Source organism: Symphalangus syndactylus, chromosome 10, assembly GCF_028878055.3.
Source record: "Symphalangus syndactylus isolate Jambi chromosome 10, NHGRI_mSymSyn1-v2.1_pri, whole genome shotgun sequence".
NCBI lineage: Eukaryota > Metazoa > Chordata > Mammalia > Primates > Hylobatidae > Symphalangus > Symphalangus syndactylus.
The window spans coordinates 92,964,618-92,982,825 of record NC_072432.2 but is presented as its reverse complement, the minus strand read 5'-3'; the positions used below and the strand labels follow the sequence as shown (position 1 = coordinate 92,982,825).

Below are 18,208 nucleotides of genomic sequence, written 5' to 3'. Positions count from 1 at the left end.
TATTCCTCAACAAACTTACTTATTTGTAAAGCCATATTTTTAAATGCTCACATACATTGTAGAATCAGAATCTATTCTGAATAACATTTTTTAAGTTGTTCAGTTGATTGTTCAGTACCTTCTTTTTTATTCTATTAGCAACATAAACTTGAGAGAAAAGGTTGAATTATGGGAATCTACATTTATTTGCCAGATGTGCTTCTGAAAAACAAATAGAAATAGTATTTCTTTAAACTTAGAATCATAGCAGAATTGCAAAACAAGACTTCCTGTACTCATGGACTAGTTAATTCAGACAGATATTTCCAGTGAGAATAACTAGAAAAGGCACTCTAAAAATTATATGTCTAAGCTTATAGAAAATAGCAAGCTAAAATGGCCATCATATAGAATTATTGGGCTAAAGTATGAGAGACGATGGGAATTCAGGGATGTAATTCAAGTATTTGAGAGCATGTTCCTTTTGGGACTTCATTATTCCAGAGGCAGGAGGGAGGCTGAATGGCTGAGCAGGTTCATGAGGCTAGGGAGAAAAATGTGAGTACAAAGCAGCCGAGAGGTTTGTTTCTAAACTCTCATGCTCAGGATAGGAGCTGAAGGGTTACACATTAGCGATCTATCAGACCACATAGGGATTGATTGCATCCCAACTTGGAATTACTTCACTTATTAAAATTGGATTACAGAGATCCCCAGGTGGTGTAGTTACTATAAGTATCATGCATAAGCAAACAAAAGCCCTCTGCGAGGAGGCTAATATCATCTTAGGCCTCAAGTTAATACTGTAAATAATTTTTCAAATACAATGTTTGGCATGAAATGAAAAATAATCAAGTCTATCGATGGCAGCAGCGGGCAGTCTGGAGTGGCAGCTGCCATCACACCAGCTGCAGCAGGGAGACATGGCTGGGGCTGCATGCTCCATGGAGCCTGCAGGAGCTGGAGAAGAGTGAGCCCCAGACTTTCCAAGTTGGAGCAGGAGCCCCCTGGGTGCCGCCGCTGCAGCCACCCAAGCCATGGCTGCAGACCGGGTATCCCTGTGCTCTCGGGGCCTGGGAGCAGGTGGGAACCCAGGGTTCCCGGGTGCAACTGCAGCTGCTCAAACCATGCTGCGACCTGGGCCTCCTGCTCCACAGAGCAGGCAGGACCCCCACACCCCTGTCCTGCCCGTGCAGCTGCATCCACCCAAACCGTGACTGTGGACCCAGGCATCTCTACACTCTAGGGGGCCCAGGAAGTCCCCCTCTGCCCTTACGGGCTTGGAATTTCTTGTTCCCACTGCCTGGCTTTTCCCTGATGTCGGCACTCGTTCCAATCTTGAAGCAAAATTGGGCCAAGCCCAGGGCTGTCACAGCCTGGCTGGGTGTGCACACGCTGGAGGCACTGTTGACATGCCAGCCCGCTACATCAGCCTCCTCCAGACTTTGGGCACCAATGAGCAAAGGAGGGATGCCAATGGGGAGCTGAGAGCAGCTCAGCGCTGGCCTGCAGGCACCCCATGGCACCTACAGCCTGGGTGCCATGAATGGCAGCAGCAGTCAGACAGGTTCCTGGGCAGAAGGTTGTTGTCTCCAGTGAGGGCCCACCTTCAGGCCATGGACGGCGTGAAGGCTGGGGCCAGGCTGCAGACTGGGGACATGTGATGCCCTTTCCTGGTCTGCCCGTGGTTGCCCATGGACCCAACTGCACACACTTCCTCCCCTCTGAAGTCCATAACAGCGGCTCAGCCAGAGCTGAGCAGACGTCAGAATGACCGACTGCAGAGAGGGACAACCCATTCTAGGGCCTCCTCTCTGCCGAGAGCTGCACAGACGATGGGATGACCAGCTGCAGAGAGGAGCTTCCCTCTCTGCTGATAGCTGAACACTTGTTGGAATGACTTGCCTAGCAGAAAGGAGCTACCGTCTCTGCTAGGAGCTGAACACTCGTTGGGACACCCGGGCTGTGGAAAGGAGCTGACCCCTGTGGGTTTCCTCTGAGCTGTTCTATCACTCAATAAAGCTCCTCTTCATCTTGCTCAGCTGCCACTTGTCTGCATACCTCATTCTTTCTGGTGGCAGGACCAAAACTCTGGACCAACTGAATGGTGAGGCTAAAAGAGCTGTAATACAAAAAGGGCTGAACCATGACCCTTGCTTGCCACGTTGTGGGTGAAGACTGGGAAGGAAGAACTGCAGCCCTTCAGAGAACCACATCTGGGCACTCTCCGAACCAAGGCTGTGACCCCTCTTTAGGGCCCTGCGGTTCCTGGCATCTCCAAGTTTCTGCGTTCCTCTGTATTCCCCAGGTCACTGTTGAAGCTCCTTGTGGTGCGCCTAGCCTGGCCACAGCCTCACAAAGAACCAGCACTCCTGCCGGCAACAGGAGCTGCACACCCCTCTGCAGCACTCGGTATGTCTGATTGGGCCCAGTGGCCATAACCCATGCTTGTTCACACACCCCTCACCATTCCATGCCTGACTCGCCCTTAGCCGGCATAGGACAAAGGCTGGTAGTGTGATCCAAGTACAACCTGTCAGACTGAGTGAGTGAAATAAGCCCAGTGGGCTGAAGCAAAACTCAGGCAAAGGCGTCACTGGCCATGCAGATTTCTGGCCAGAAAAATGACACCCCAAAGATTGCATAACACTGTGAAGAGATTAAGCACCATGAAACGAGAACTATAGAAATAACAAACAATAGAAATAGATCCATTATCTGGTAATGGAGCAAAAGTACCAAAACACATTAAACTTTGCTAAGTAAAGGATAAATGCCGTAATTCCTAAAATAATAACTAAAGAAAATTGAACGAATGTATCACTTCTAAGGTTAACGAAGGCAAAAAAATTAGAATAATAAATCAAATGCAAAGCAGTGTGGAAAAAAGAGAAAAGAAAATATCAAACAAGTGAGAGCAATAGAAAACAAACAGTAGTGTAATGTATTTAAAATAAACTATACCTGAAATTACAATTAATGTGAGTGAGTGCATTAAATACTCAACTTCAAAAACAAAACTTGTCAAAATGGATAGATGCTGGAAAGAATGAAGGTAGGGACAGAGTCCCTGGGGTTAAAGGACAATCAATGCCTTTTGATAGATTTGTAATGTTGGGAAAATTGTATCACCTCTCTAAGTCTCTCTTTTCTCTCTGTAATCTTATGAATAAAATATATACAATCCACATCCCTGGGGATAGTTAGACTGTGAGTTCATTTAGGTAAGGCCACTAATAGCTCCTAGTCTTCATCCTGTAAGATAAACATATTAGTTAAGATCAAATTTTCTTATTTCAGATTCACTTAAATTGAGGTGCATCTTTAATTTTAACAAGGCTTCACCTGATGAGGTCTACTCAGCTCTAAAGAGGACTAAAGCTATTATAATATGTTAATTGGGTCATTGAAGTACATGGCATGAAGCTTGGTAAATAATTAATATGACTAAGTAAATGCTAATATATCCCTTTACATGTTTTATTGATATCATAGACTGAGTGTGGGAAGTAAGTGTGATTTTGCTGTTTTTGTGGGTCAGATTTTATCATATAAACATTTCAGTTTTAATCAGGCTGTTATTATGTTAATATATTCCATTAACAGTGGATATTTATTTTCTACACCTAGCAGTCTACAATCTTGAAAACTAATTTAAATAGATCTTTTTATAGCAAATCTGTGAAAACTGTATATATTCATTAAATTAAGGATCACTTTGCATGCCAGTACAACCAAATTGTATTTTGAAATGATGCAGGATAAACAACAGATGTGTCCAATATATTTTTTCTTCAGTTGCTAAGGCAACATTGTTCAGTCTTTAAAGGAGTTTCAAAAAATAATTCCTTTGAGCATTTGATTCAGTAAGAATGTGTCCTTTATATTTGCCATTTCAAAGTGGCCACTGTGGTTCTGAAATATTCTAGTATTATATTATCTCTCCTAGATTATATGTATTTGATTATTTTTGTCAATATAACAAGTTCTGATTCCCTTGGTACAATTTTGAACAGCTCTCCATATGTTTCCACCTTTCATCCACTATTTATTTACCACCCCAAAGGTGATCTAATATTAGTCTTACCATTCCTCATGCTGAGGATGGTAATTCTGATCATGGCCACGAAAAATTCTGAGAATTACTGACTACATGCTGATAACATGCAAATTATCACGCAGTCACTATTTTCTTTTTTGTTGGCAGGGTGAGATGGGTTAGCAACAAACATGGGGCCTCCCCCAAGAGCCCAGAGTGGAAACTTTCTGAGAACTAGTGAGTGGCTCCAAGTTCTCTGAAAATAACAACATAGCCTAAGGGAAGTAATGAGAAGAGAACCATCTCCCTTAACATAAAAAGCTTTTACAAAGCTAGACAATATCAGTAGAAAATCAGATAACATAACCATGACTCTAGAAAGAATCTGTTGGCTTACACAATTTGGCCTTATTACTTGAATGTCCTTGAGATCATTTTGGAATTTAAGAAAGACTTATTTGAACCATATTATAGAAAGGAGGTAAGAAAGAATTTTTTAAATTGTGCACAGAGTCAATATGCTTATATGCACAAGGCAAACTTAGGGTTAAATATCCCAAAATATTTTTTAGAAATAATTTTACCATAAAAGAAAAGCTCTTTATAAGTGGTATTACTCTGTGTGAGATTGTGTGATATTAATACTTAGTTCTTTTCTGAGATACTTAAAGCTTCAGATAAAAATGATGTGTTATTTTAACCTCTACACATATTACCTGTGTTAAGCATATTTTCATAATTTCATTACCATGTTAAACAATTTCTTTGCTCTTGGAAAGTAAAAATAAATAAATAAATAAATAAACTCATTAGAATTGCCTTTTACTAAAATGTGCATAATGCTAACAATTTTAGAAGGTGAATAATACATTTCATTATGAAAACATTAAAACCCTTTATCTGTTGCATATCAGTATAAGATTTATAAACAATACATTACATATCTTCTTCATCATGCAAATTTTAAAGGTAGAAATTCAGAAATATGCAGAATATTTTGAAGACTTCTCACTTATATAATGGGGGGAGAAAAAGTTCTGTTCATTTGTTAGTTTATTTGAGTTTTCAGATTAAATTTAACGTGTTTTAGAGGTGAGATTTTGACAGTTGCATTTTCTCTAAAATGAATTCCTTTTTCCAAATTGGGATTTCAATATTTGTAACAAATCAAGATGTCTGGGGTTTATAAGAACAAAATAATTACTGGGGTAATGATAGCAAGACAGCCCTAAATTTTAGCTAAACAATTTGTGGGTTAAATTCCAATAGAAAAATAAAGAAATATTAACAGAGATGCTGAAATACAAGATAATAAGCCATTTCTTTGAAATAGATAAAAATAATCAGCTAGAGAGATAAGAGAAAAAGAAAATGAAAAAATTAGAATTTAAATATCTATTTTGAGGATAATTAAACTAAGAATTATAATTATTTTTATTGACTTGGAACAGTTCAAAAAACTTGCAACCCATTAATTCTTTAAAAGTTCTAAAATCACATGGAAAATGTGACACATTATTTACAAATTTCTATATATTTAACCTTAGAGACTTGTTAGAAATCCTTTTTAATGTAGGGAAGAAGGATGTTTTAGAAGCTATTCAGCCCAACTAAGTCCCATATTCCCACACAGACAGGAAGAAAATAATAAGGAATAGGATAAAAGGAAGGTGAGAACGGTAAAAGATTTTGGGGGCAAAAAGAGAAAATAAAAAGGAAGGAAATAAAGAAGGATGTGATAGAGGCCTCATGGAATACAAGCCAGCTCTTGTGCATCACTAGATACTACAGATAATCTTGCAAATTTGATCAAGGAAAAAAAAGAAAGAAACAAACAATTTAGAAATTAAACGGAAGACCTAACAATATACAATTTTTTTCTAACTTAAGTACCTTTCATAGCTTTACAACAATAAATTTGAAATTCTATCTAGAATCTTTTTTAAAAAATACCAAATTCAAAATTTATCTCATGAAGAATAAGCAAGGTACTCACTATGGAAAATAAAAGATTATGGTTAAATGCTCCCCAAACCATGAATGAAAATTCAAGTTATTATTGACAAGTTCTACCAAACCTTCAGAAACAGATTCCAGAGCAGAGAATATATATGAACCAATGGCAAGTTCCAGAATTCCTGTTAAGACTCCTGTTATGGAAAAGGTGAACTTAGGATTTATTAAAAATTCCGAAACTGTCAAGGAGATGGCACATGCCACCATGACACACGCCAATGCAGTAAGATCAAAAACAGACAAAAACACACAGGCATAAATATTTGAAAGTATTAGTCTTCTTAAATATAATACTCTATTTAGCAAATCCAGGAGAATAGTGTGTTGAATAAAATAGAACGAATGCAAGACTTCAGCCAACTCACTTGCTTCAGAATAAACATATAATTGGCTAGTTTCCTATATAGTATTAACAAGAATCAATCAAAAATGTATTATTCAAAAGGAATCCGATTAAAGTAGCAACAGAATATATTTCTGAAAAACTCATTGTAGTACATCTAAAAAGAAAGATCTAATAAGGATATAAATCTCAACTGAAGGACATTAGAAAGGCACAAAATAACGGAGATGCAGAACATGACTAGGAAAAATACTCAATATTTTAAAGAGATCAATTTTTTCTCCATGAAAACTCAACAATAATTCAAACATCTTTTAAAACAAAACTTATCAAATCGATGTCCAACTTTATAAAAAAATTCAATCTGAGCCAGAAAAGATTTGAAGAGAAAAATGAGAAAGAATTTGCGCTACCAAAATTTAAAACAGGCTATAAAATAATAAAATTTACACACTAATCTGGTTTTTGGTGAATAGCAGACAAATATCAATGAAATAGGATAAAGGTGAAGAAACATATTTATATATTTGAATTTAATTAATAATAAAAATTACATTTTACATCAGTGTGTAAAATAAAGACTACTCAATCACAATTGTTTGATAACCTATCTATGTGAAGAAAAATAAAGTTAGACTGTTATTTTGTTTTCAAAAACTTAACTCTCAATGGATTTAACATCTAAACAAAAAATTTTGAAATGAAATATAGAAATATTAAACTGAAATATAGGCCAATTTGTTTATGTCCTTGGCATCAGAAAAGCTTTCAATGACAAAATATTAAGTGCAAAGTTTATGGAGCATAAGGTTTATAATTTTATGTATCCCTAACTTTAAAATGTCGACATGACTAAATAAATCTTAAATAAAGTTCTAAAGTAAATGAAAAAAAAGGGGAAGATACGTTAAATGGATAAAGAAAATATATTCCGTCAAAAAGGTAGAGGTTAGGCAAACAAATTTTATTATCAGTAAATTCACAGAGGAAAAAATGTGAACTGAGTTATATTGTGTTATTTTTGCTCACTGGATGAGCAAAAATGATAGACCACATCAAGTGTTTCTGAGCAAGTAGAAAAAAGTGTACTCATACTCTGATGATGCAACTTTAATTCATACATAGCCACATTGGCCAGCTCTATTAACATTTAGAAAGTGTAACCCAGAAATCTAGTAGTTATCCATCCTACATGATTATGCATATACGTAAAAGACAGCAAACACAACAGAATAAAAAAAAGAAACAAGAGAAATTTCTATCCATAGGGATATCTAACTAACCTATGGTATACCCAAATGTTGAAATACGATGCAGCAGTAAAAAGGAACACAACAATATCATATTGTGATGTGAAACAATTCTTCAAGATTTGTAGGAAATAAAGTTATGAAAAAAATTTCAACATTTTTTCGAATATATACAAAATACTTCTCTATATGTATTTATGTCTCTCAAGTTATGTAGGAAATAATAACAATACTGAGGTTAACTTTTGAAGAGAGACTGGAATTTTTAAGTGGGCATGCATACTTTGATTTATCTTCATGGTCTAACAGTTTTAAATGGAAAATATTCAAAATATTATTTTTATAAATCAAAAATAAATGATAAAATAACTTTTACAATGTCAGGACTGAGGGTAAATTTTACAAAATTAAATCCATCAGGCATTTAATGAGCTGGTAACTATGGGAAAAATTGTATCTCATTACTTAAAAAAGCAATTCATTTTTATATGGCAATCCACACAAATTATGTTATATCAAGGCCATGCTTTCATGCATGGAGACCATCTAAAAATATTCAAAGTTATTATTTATACCTCCATTTGGAGTACACACAGTACATCTGGACTTATTTTTAATGTTATAGCAGGGCTTTTTGCAATTAAAGAGGGTTAATGAAAACAAAATAAAACTTAAATGACTTATCTTTACTCTGAAAGGTCCAAGAGAAAAACATACTGTTAAAAAATGTTACTCCTTGGGGTAATTGACTATTGTAATATTGTTCAATAGACCAAGAGAGAAGTGAGTTGATTACTTGGAGCAAGCAACTTATGTAAAGGAGGGTGATTTTTTTTTTAATAGAGATTGTGTCCTTGAGGAAATACAAAGGAAGGTGAAAGTGATAGTTCCAGAATCAGTGGGGAAAATTACTTTTTAAATTATGAAGTAGCCGCTTAAAGCTTTGTCAAAGATTTATGTAACTATTTCAGTTCAAGCAGTGTTTATATAGTGGATGTCTGTCAAGATACATAGGCATGATTATTCTTAGAATCTGTAATTCATAATCTGGCTGGGGAGATGAAGACTACAAGTACTAAATAATTAAGGAACATTAGAAGACTATATAATATTCTCAAGTATTAATTGATACGATGAACTATGCAACGCTATAGTAGGTCCATACTGGAATGCATCATTGTTATCTGGAAATATTAATTTAATGAATAAATTGAAATGAGACAAGTTCTTATAGTCAAACCACCTACCTAAATTTTGATTCCTACCATATCCTTGTGGAAAGCATACTCATCCTTGGATTGACTAATTCCAGTGTGTTTCAGGAACTCACAAACCACAGGGGTCCAGCTGAGAAGATTTTTTCTTATGTGAGTCAAAATCTGTTTCCCTATGGTTTTCAGCCAAATATCCAAACATAACATTTCAGAACTGATCTATGCAATATGGTAGGTAGCATAACATGATGTCAGAGATGAAACTACTGTATTTCATTTAACAGATTAGTAAACTAGAGATAAAAGGAAATTGAATGTCTTAAAAATTTCCTAGTTGATTTTGTGGCAGAATAATGATGGTAACACGTTTCTTCTGAATCCTACTATAGCCCCACTGAAGAGTCTTCATGAAGAGATTTATCTTAAAAAAATGTTTCTGCCACCAAAATTTGAAAAAATAATAAACATTAGACTTCATGATGTAAAGGGAAGGCCAGAGAACACAGCCAAAGCCCTAATATTAAAATTATTTCATGGTGAAATATTATTGCTAGGACTCTTATCAACATACAAAATGTCAGGTACATGAAGACTTGCCTAACATAAATATACAACAAATTTTAAACTATACTAATATTTTGAATTAGAGAACTAATGCTTCTTTCCTATAGGCATTGTAAATGAGTTACATAGTGAAAACATCCAATAATTTTTAAAAGCCAAAGGGTTAAAATTGGAAAGGAAAAAGACAATTATTTTCTACATAATTTGTGAGTCTGATTTTGACTTTCTCTCACATTAATTATGTTTGCTTGTTCATTTTCTTATATTTCTTCTATATTGACTATATTTCCTATATTGTATTCTTCATATTCTGGTATTTAGGGCCTTAATCCTGTAGAGACTCCCTCTCCTCAGGCTAGCTTATTCATAGAGATGAAAAATTACTCCACTTTGAGTGTGCATTTCATAAGCACACCAACCAATCCAGAGCCCACACACCCAACCATCTCCTTTATCAAATTACCTCACACCAAGCCAATATTCTCTCTGCCCTAAATCGCCCCAGGATAAAGTACTGGAAAGTAGTTTCCACCCCTATAGCCCAGAGCCTGTTAAACTCTTTCAAACTAGCCTGTACTAAGCTTACTCAGTGCACTTACCCTGCCTTACCCATTTCTTCCCGTAAAAACCCCAATAAAACCTCGGGCCATGCTCTCCCTCTCCCTCTTCTGCCTTCTAACAGACGCTGTTGCTTTCCCATGCAGCCCTGCATAGAATGGTGTGTTTTCTTTTTCTAGGATCTGTAAGTATAATCTTTTTCCTTTATGACAATTATTTCCATGTCTACTGTCTTACCATACTGAATTAAAACACATCCCAGCTACACTGTAGAACACTTCTCTAACCTTAGAGATTTGGAATAAAAAATGGTAAAACTATAGTACTCAAAAGTGTACGTATTGGTCTGAAAAGATATTTATCCAGCTTAAGATTAAGAACTCCCAAACACATTTTTAAAAAATCTATTTCGTTTTTAAGGACCTCTAGGAAAGAAATTGTTCAAACTCCTTTCAATATGTTTTGAGTTTATTGACCTCTTTCTCAAGCAATTTGTCTTTACAGTTAACCTAAATCCCCCAGTTTTCTATTTAAAGTCTATGTGATGAGTTTTATTGTCTCCCTCAAGGCCAAAAAAAGTTAGCTTTCACCATGAGTTATATGATGGAAAAGAGAAAAAAAGTCCAGTTCTTCCTCCTGTCTTTTGCTCTCCTGAGTAGCTAGTTTGGGGCTTGTGTTTCACAGAGATCAAGTTCCTAAATGCTGATTAAAAAAAAAAAAAAATCCAGCTACTTTTTCAAACAAATCACTTTAGAGGCCTCGGCATTAATCATTCATGGCCAGCATGGTCAATGTGCGCATTCTACCCTAAAATGCAGGACAAGGAAAGCTGTTCTCTAACCCACACACCCTCAACTCATCAGAGGCACATCAGTAGAATCTTCACACACATTTTTACTTATCTAATGTAGATGTAGATACAACATAATTCATGTTAAAGGTTAAGAGAGAGAACAAATAATCTCTGTGCAGAATATGACAGATTTTTTTCTGACCTAGTAAAATCTTTTGATCCATAAAATGTGTTTTGACCATCCACTTGATATTTAGTACTTTACATTTACATTTTGACAATTTTAATTTTATATACATGTTAAATAAAGGAAACCATTTAATTACTTGAGGTTATTTAATTTTTATACTAAAATGTGATTTAGATATATTTAGGACATACTGTAGAATTTTGTATAAGCTGACAGCCTCCTGAAAATGCATTTAAAATAACCAATAATATTAAAGCCAAGCTATGGGCCCCATCCTCATAGAGTTTCTAAGTCAGTAAGTCATACGGCAGAAGATATGCAGGGGACTGTAAAAGCACACAGTGATGGCATGCAACCCAATCTAGGAGGGGCAGGGAAGACTTTGTTAAGAAATGGCAGTAAAAGGTGGAGCCAAGATGGCCGAATAGGAACAGCTCCGGTCTACAGCACCCAGCCTGAGCGAGACAGAAGACAGGTGATTTCTGCATTTCAGTTTAAGGTACCAGGTTCATCTCACTAGGGAGTGCCAAACAGTGGGTGCAGGACAGTCGGTGAAGCGCACTGTGCACGAGCCGAAGCAGGGCGAGGCATTGCCTCACTCGGGAAGTGCAAGAGGTCAGGGAGTTCCCTTTCCTAGTCAAAGAAAGGGGTAACAGATGGCACCTGGAATATCGGGTCAGTCTCACCCTAATACTTCGCTTTTCCAATGGGCCTGGAAAACAGCACACTAGGAGATTGTGTCCCGCACCTGGCTCGGAGGGTCCTATGCCCACGGAGTCTCGCTGATTGCTAGCACAGCAGTCTGAGATCACGCTGCAAGGCAGCAGCGAGACTGGGGGAGGGGCGCCCGCCATTGCCCAGGCTTGCTTAGGTAAACAAAGCAGCCAGGAAGCTCGAACTGGGTGGATCCCACCACAGCTCAAGGAGGCCTGCCTGCCTCTGTAGGCTCCACCTCTGGGGGCAGGACACAGACAAACAAAAACTCAGCAAGAACCTCCACAGACTTAAATGTCCCTGTCTGACTGACAGCTTTGAAGAGAGTAGTGGTTCCCCCAGCACGCAGCTGGAGATCTGAGAACGGACAGACTGCCTCCTAAAGTGGGTCCCTCACCCCTGAGCAGCCTAACTGGGAGGCACCCCCCTAGTAGGGACAGACTGACACCTCATTCGGCCGGGTACTCCTCCGAGACAAAACTTCCAGAGGAACTATCAGACAGCTGAATTTGTGGTCTCACGAAAATCTGCTGTTCTGCAGCCACTGCTGCTGACACCCAGCCAAACAGGGTCTGGAGTGGACCTCTAGCAAACTCCAACAGACCATCGAGGCTAGGAAGAAACTGCATCAACTAATGAGCAAAATAAACAGCTAACATCATGACAGGATCAAATTCACACATAACAATATTAACTTTAAATGTAAAGGGACTAAATGCTCCAGACTGGCAAATTGGATAAGGAGTCAAGACCCATCAGTGTGCTGTGTTCAGGAAACCCATCTCACATGCAGAGACACACATAGACTCAAAATAAAGGGATGGAGGAAGATCTATCAAGCAACTGGAAATCAAAAAAAGGCAGGGGTTGCAATCCTAGTCTCTGATAAAATAGACTTTAAACCAACAAAGAAGGCCATTACATAATGGTAAAGGGATCAATTCAACAAGAAGAGCTAACTATCCTAAATATATATGCACCCAACACAGGAGCACCCAGATTCATAAGGCAAGTCCTGAGTGACCTACAAAGGGACTTAGACTCCCACACAATAATAATGGGAGATTTTAACACCCCACTGTCAACATTAGACAGATCAATGAGACAGAAAGTTAACAAGGATATCCAGGAATTGAACTCAGCTCTGCACAAAGTGGACCTAATAGACATCTACAGAACTCTCCACCCCAAATCAACAGAATATACTTTTTTTTTCAGCACCACACCACACCTATTCCAAAATTGACCACATAGTTGGAAGTAAAGCTCTCCTCAGCAAATGTAAAAGAACAGAAATTATACCAAACTGTCTCTCAGACCACAGTGCAATCAAACAAGAACTCAGGATTAAGAAGCTCACTCAAAACCACTCAACTACATGGAAACTGAACCACCTGCTCCTGAATGATTATTGGGTACATAATGAAATGAAGGCAGAAATAAAGATGTTCTTTGAAACCAGCGAGAACAAAGACACAACATACCAGAATCTCTGGGACACGTTCAAAGCACTGTGTAGAGGGAAATTTATAGCACTAAATGCCCACAAGAGAAAGCAGGAAAGATCCAAAATTGACACCCTAACATCACAATTAAAAGAACTAGAAATGCAAGAGCAAACACACTCAAAAGCTAGCAGAAGGCTAGAAATAACTAAAATCAGAGCAGAACTGAAGGAAATAGAGACACAAAAAACCCTTCAAAAAATTAATGAATCCAGGAGCTGGTTTTTTGAAAAGATCAGCAAAATTGATAGACCGCTAGCAAGACTAATAAAGAAGAAAAGAGAGAAGAATCAAATAGATGCAATAAAAAATGAAAAAGGGGATATCATCACCGATCCCACAGAAATATAATCTACCATCAGAGAATACTACAAACACCTCTATGCAAATAAACTCGAAAGTCTAGAAGAAATGGATAAATTCCTCGACAAATACACCCTCCCAAGACTAAACCAGGAAGAAGTTGAATCTCTGAATAGACCAATAACAGGCTCTGAAATTGTGGCAATAATCAATAGCTTACCAACCAAAAAGAGTCCAGGACCTGATGGATTCACAGCCGAATTCTACCAGAGGTACAAGGAGGAACTGGTACCATTCCTTCTGAAACTATTCCAATCGATAGAAAAAGAGGGAATCCTCCCTAACACATTTTATGAAGCCAGCATCGTCCTGATACCAAAGCCTGGCAGAGACATAACCAAAAAAGAGAATTTCAGACCAATATCCTTGATGAACATTGATGCAAAAATCCTCAATAAAATACTGGCAAACCAAATCCAGCAGCACATCAAAAAGCTTATACACCATGATCAAGTGGGCTTCATCCCTGGGATGCAAGGCTGGTTCAACATACGCAAATCAATAAATGTAATCCAGCATAAAAACAGAACCAAAGACAAAAACCACATGATTATCTCAATATATGCAGAAAAGGCCTTTGACAAAATTCAACAACCCTTCATGCTAAAAACTCTCAATAAATTAGGTATTGATGGGACGTATCTCAAAATAATAAGAGCTATCTACAACAAACCCACAGCCAATATCATACTGAATGGGCAAAAACTGGAAGCATTCCCTCTGAAAACTGGCACAAGACAGGGATGCCCTCTCTCACCACTCCTATTCAACATAGTGCTGGAAGTTCTGGCCAGAGCAATCAGGAAGGAGAAGGAAATAAAGGGTATTCAATTAGGAAAAGAGGAAGTCAAATTGTCCCTGTTTGCAGATGACATGATTGTGTATCTAGAAAACCCCATTGTCTCAGCCCAAAAATCTCCTTAAGCTGATTAGCAACTTCAGCAAAGTCTCAGGATACAAAATCAATGTACAAAAATCACAAGCATTCTTGTACACCAATAACAGACAGAGAGCCAAATCATGAGTGAACTCCCATTCACAATTGCTTCAAAGAGAATAAAATACCTAGGAATCCAACTTACAAGGGATGTGAAGGACCTCTTCAAGGAGAACTACAAACCACTGCTCAATGAAATAAAAGAGGATACAAACAAATGGAAGAACATTCCATGCTCATGGGTTGGAAGAATCAATATCGTGAAAATGGCCATACTGCCCAAGGTAATTTATAGATTCAATGCCATCCCCATCAAGCTACCAATGACTTCCTTCACAGAATTGGAAAAAACTACTTTAAAGTTCATATGGAACCAAAAAAGAGCCCGCATCGCCAAGTCAATCCTAAGCCAAAAGAACAAAGCTGGAGGCATCACGATACCTGACTTCAAACTATACTACAAGGCTACAGTAACCAAAACAGCATGGTACTGGTACCACAACAGAGACATAGATCAATGGAACAGAACAGAGCCCTCAGAAATGATGCCGCATAGCTACAACTATCTGATCTTTGACAAACCTGACAAAAACAAGAAATGGGGAAAGGATTCCCTATTTAATAAAGGGTGCTGGGAAAACGGGCTAGCCATATGTAGAAAACTGAAACTGGATCCCTTCCTTACACCTTATACAAAAATTAATTCAAGATATATTAAAGACTTAAATGTTAGACCTAAAACCATTAAAATCCTACAAGAAAGCCTAGGCAATACCATTCAGGACATAGGCGTGGGCAAGGACTTCATGTCTAAAACACCAAAAGCAATGGCAACAAAAGCCAAAATTGACAAATGGGATCTAATTAAACTAAAGAGCTTCTGCACAGCAAAAGAAACTACCATCAGAGTGAACAGGCAACCTACAGAATGGGAGAACATTTTTGCAACTTACTCATCTGACAAAGGGCTAATATCCAGAATCTACAATGAACTCAAACAAATTTACAAGAAAAAAACAAACAACCCCATCAAAAAGTGGGCAAAGGACATGAACAGACACTTCTCAAAAGAAGACATTTATGCAGCCAAAAAACACATGAAGAAATGCTCATCATCACTGGCCATCAGAGAAATGCAAATCAAAACCACAGTGAGATACCATCTCACACCAGTTAGAATGGCCATCATTAAAAAATCAGGAAACAACAGGTGCTGGAGAGGATGTGGAGAAACAGGAACACTTTTACACTGTTGGTGGGACTGTAAACTAGTTCAACCATTGTGGAAGTCAGTGTGGTGATTCCTCAGGGATCTAGAACTAGAAGTACCATTTGACCCAGCCATCCCATTACTGGGTATATACCCAAGGGACTATAAATCATGCTGCTATAAAGACACATGCACACGTATGTTCATTGCGGCACTATTCACAATAGCAAAGAGTTGGAACCAACCCAAATGTCCAACAACAATAGACTGGATTAAGAAAATGTGGCACATATACACCATGGAATGCTATGCAGCCGTAAAAAATGATGTGTTCATGTCATTTGTAGGGACATGGATGAAATTGGAAAACATCATTCTCAGTAAACTATCGCAAGGACAAAAAACCAAACACCACATGTTCTCACTCATAGGTGGGAATTGAACAATGAGAACTCATGGACACAGGAAGGGGAACATCACACTCCGGGGACTGTTGTGGGGTTAGGGGAGGGGGGAGGGATAGCGTTAGGAGATGTACCTAATGCTAAATGACGAGTTAATGGGTGCAGGAAATCAACATGGCACGTGGATACATATGTAACAAACCTGCACATTGTGCACATGTACCCTAAAACCTAAAGTATAATAATAAAAATAAAAAATAAAAAAAAAAGAAATGGCAGTAAAGTTGAGGTCTAAAGGTTGAATAGCCATTGATCTGGGGATGGGTAAGTAAAGAAAAATGTTCCAGTCATGGGAAAAGTTCCAAAAGCAAGAGAGAATGTGTGGTAGATGATTGCGTTCATAGTCCCAATTATTCAGGCTTCCCTGTAGCCACAGACTTTGATAGTTATTCTGACCGTGAACTTGGTCATGTGACTTGCTTTGGCCATTGGGATAGTAACCAACTTGGTGTAAGCAAAGAAGTATATTTGCATTCTTGGTTCCTATCTTGAATTCCTGTAATCATGATAACACGACCAAGCAACCCTACTGAAGAATGAGATCCTGGAGACAGCCAAGGACATCCTAAATGAGCCAATACTATAAAAACCACCAGTTTTGTGAGTAAATCCCAACCAAGACCAGAACTTCCACCTCAGCTAATACTGACAAGCAAAATTACTCAATTGTCCAGAAGAAATAAAAAAATGGTTGTTTCATAAACCACTAGGTTTTTGGGTTTTTTTATTATGTAAATGATTGAGGCAATAGGTAAACAATAGAGAAGATAACACACTGACAGGCGAAAAATAAATGCATTTCACTATTTCAACATGTTTTATTAAATTTCTGTAGAGGCTGAATCTTCTTTTGAATAGATCCTTCCTATTTCTTTAAACCTAGGTATTCTTGGAGAGTCTGGCTAAAGCAAATGGAATACATACAGCTATGGCTTCACACTATACCATGGCCTCACACTATATATTTATTCTCTTCCTCTGGCTTTACTCTCATGTATGTGACCTATTGGAGCTACTTTTTAGGGCTTTTTGACCCTCCTGCCTTTGCTAAGCTTGAACCTCTTCTATGCTCCCTTGATTTTGTCTTCTATATTTTCCAGCAAGAAACACACCTACTGCCTACTGGCTAGTCTACACAAAGTCCATCAACCACGCTTTCAGGCTGTCAACCTTTGGGGTGCTGTCCGCTGCCAGTCAAGGGGACTGTGTAGTATGAAGCTGGGGATTACTTATCCATTAAGGATATTGATTTTTACTTTTGGCAAATATTTTTCTCAATCGTTTTAAATCATATTTAATTTGGTTTATACTTATGCCAATGTCAGAAAAAAATGTATAGTTCAGTCAATTTTCTTTAGTATATTTTCGAAGTTTTTAAGGTTAGAAAGCCCTATGCTGATAGGCAGCATTTACTCTTCAGAGAAAAGTTAATTCCTAGATAGTAATATAACTTTTGGCCCAATAATAGCACTGCTAGTGATTTGGTGATTGTACATATTAGATAAAATAATCTGGAAACAACTTAATGTCCATTTATAGGTTAATATTTAAATAAATTGGGCTGTATGTTGCTAAAAGCTACTAGCACCTAATAAATAAAACTAATAATAATAAAACTGCATGTATAAACATTTGCAATTATGGAAATAGCACTATGACATTAGAAGTATAGAAAGCACATATTCTATAAACTCATGCATGAAAAATTACATAAATATGTAATTTCTATTTATGTAATACAATTTATAAAAATGGTTTAATAATGCATATATTTTTCAGTGAGGTCCCCAGAAAAAATACTACTGAAAGCAGGAGTTACATTTGGGTAAATACAATTGACAGGGATAGAAATGGGAAAGACAGGGTTACATTTTATATTTCCTTTTGAAGATCAAATTTTTTACTATCTGTATTTAAAATGTTTATTTTCAATTAGATTTTTAAAAGTATTTTTATTGTACAAACACTTTGTATCTGTTATCTTCCCAGGCTTTTTGAATGATTTCTTTTTTCAATCTAAAGTTTGTCTTACATTCGTGTTTATAAAGCAGAAAGTAAAATGTCACATC

At 37.3% G+C, this 18,208-nt stretch overlaps 1 protein-coding gene across 1 annotated transcript in view; it reads left to right on the top strand.

Moving 5' to 3' along the window:
- Nucleotides 1–18,208, top strand: part of LOC134731566 (uncharacterized) — a 33,385-nt gene that overhangs the window by 12,771 nt on the left and 2,406 nt on the right. The window lies entirely within an intron of this gene.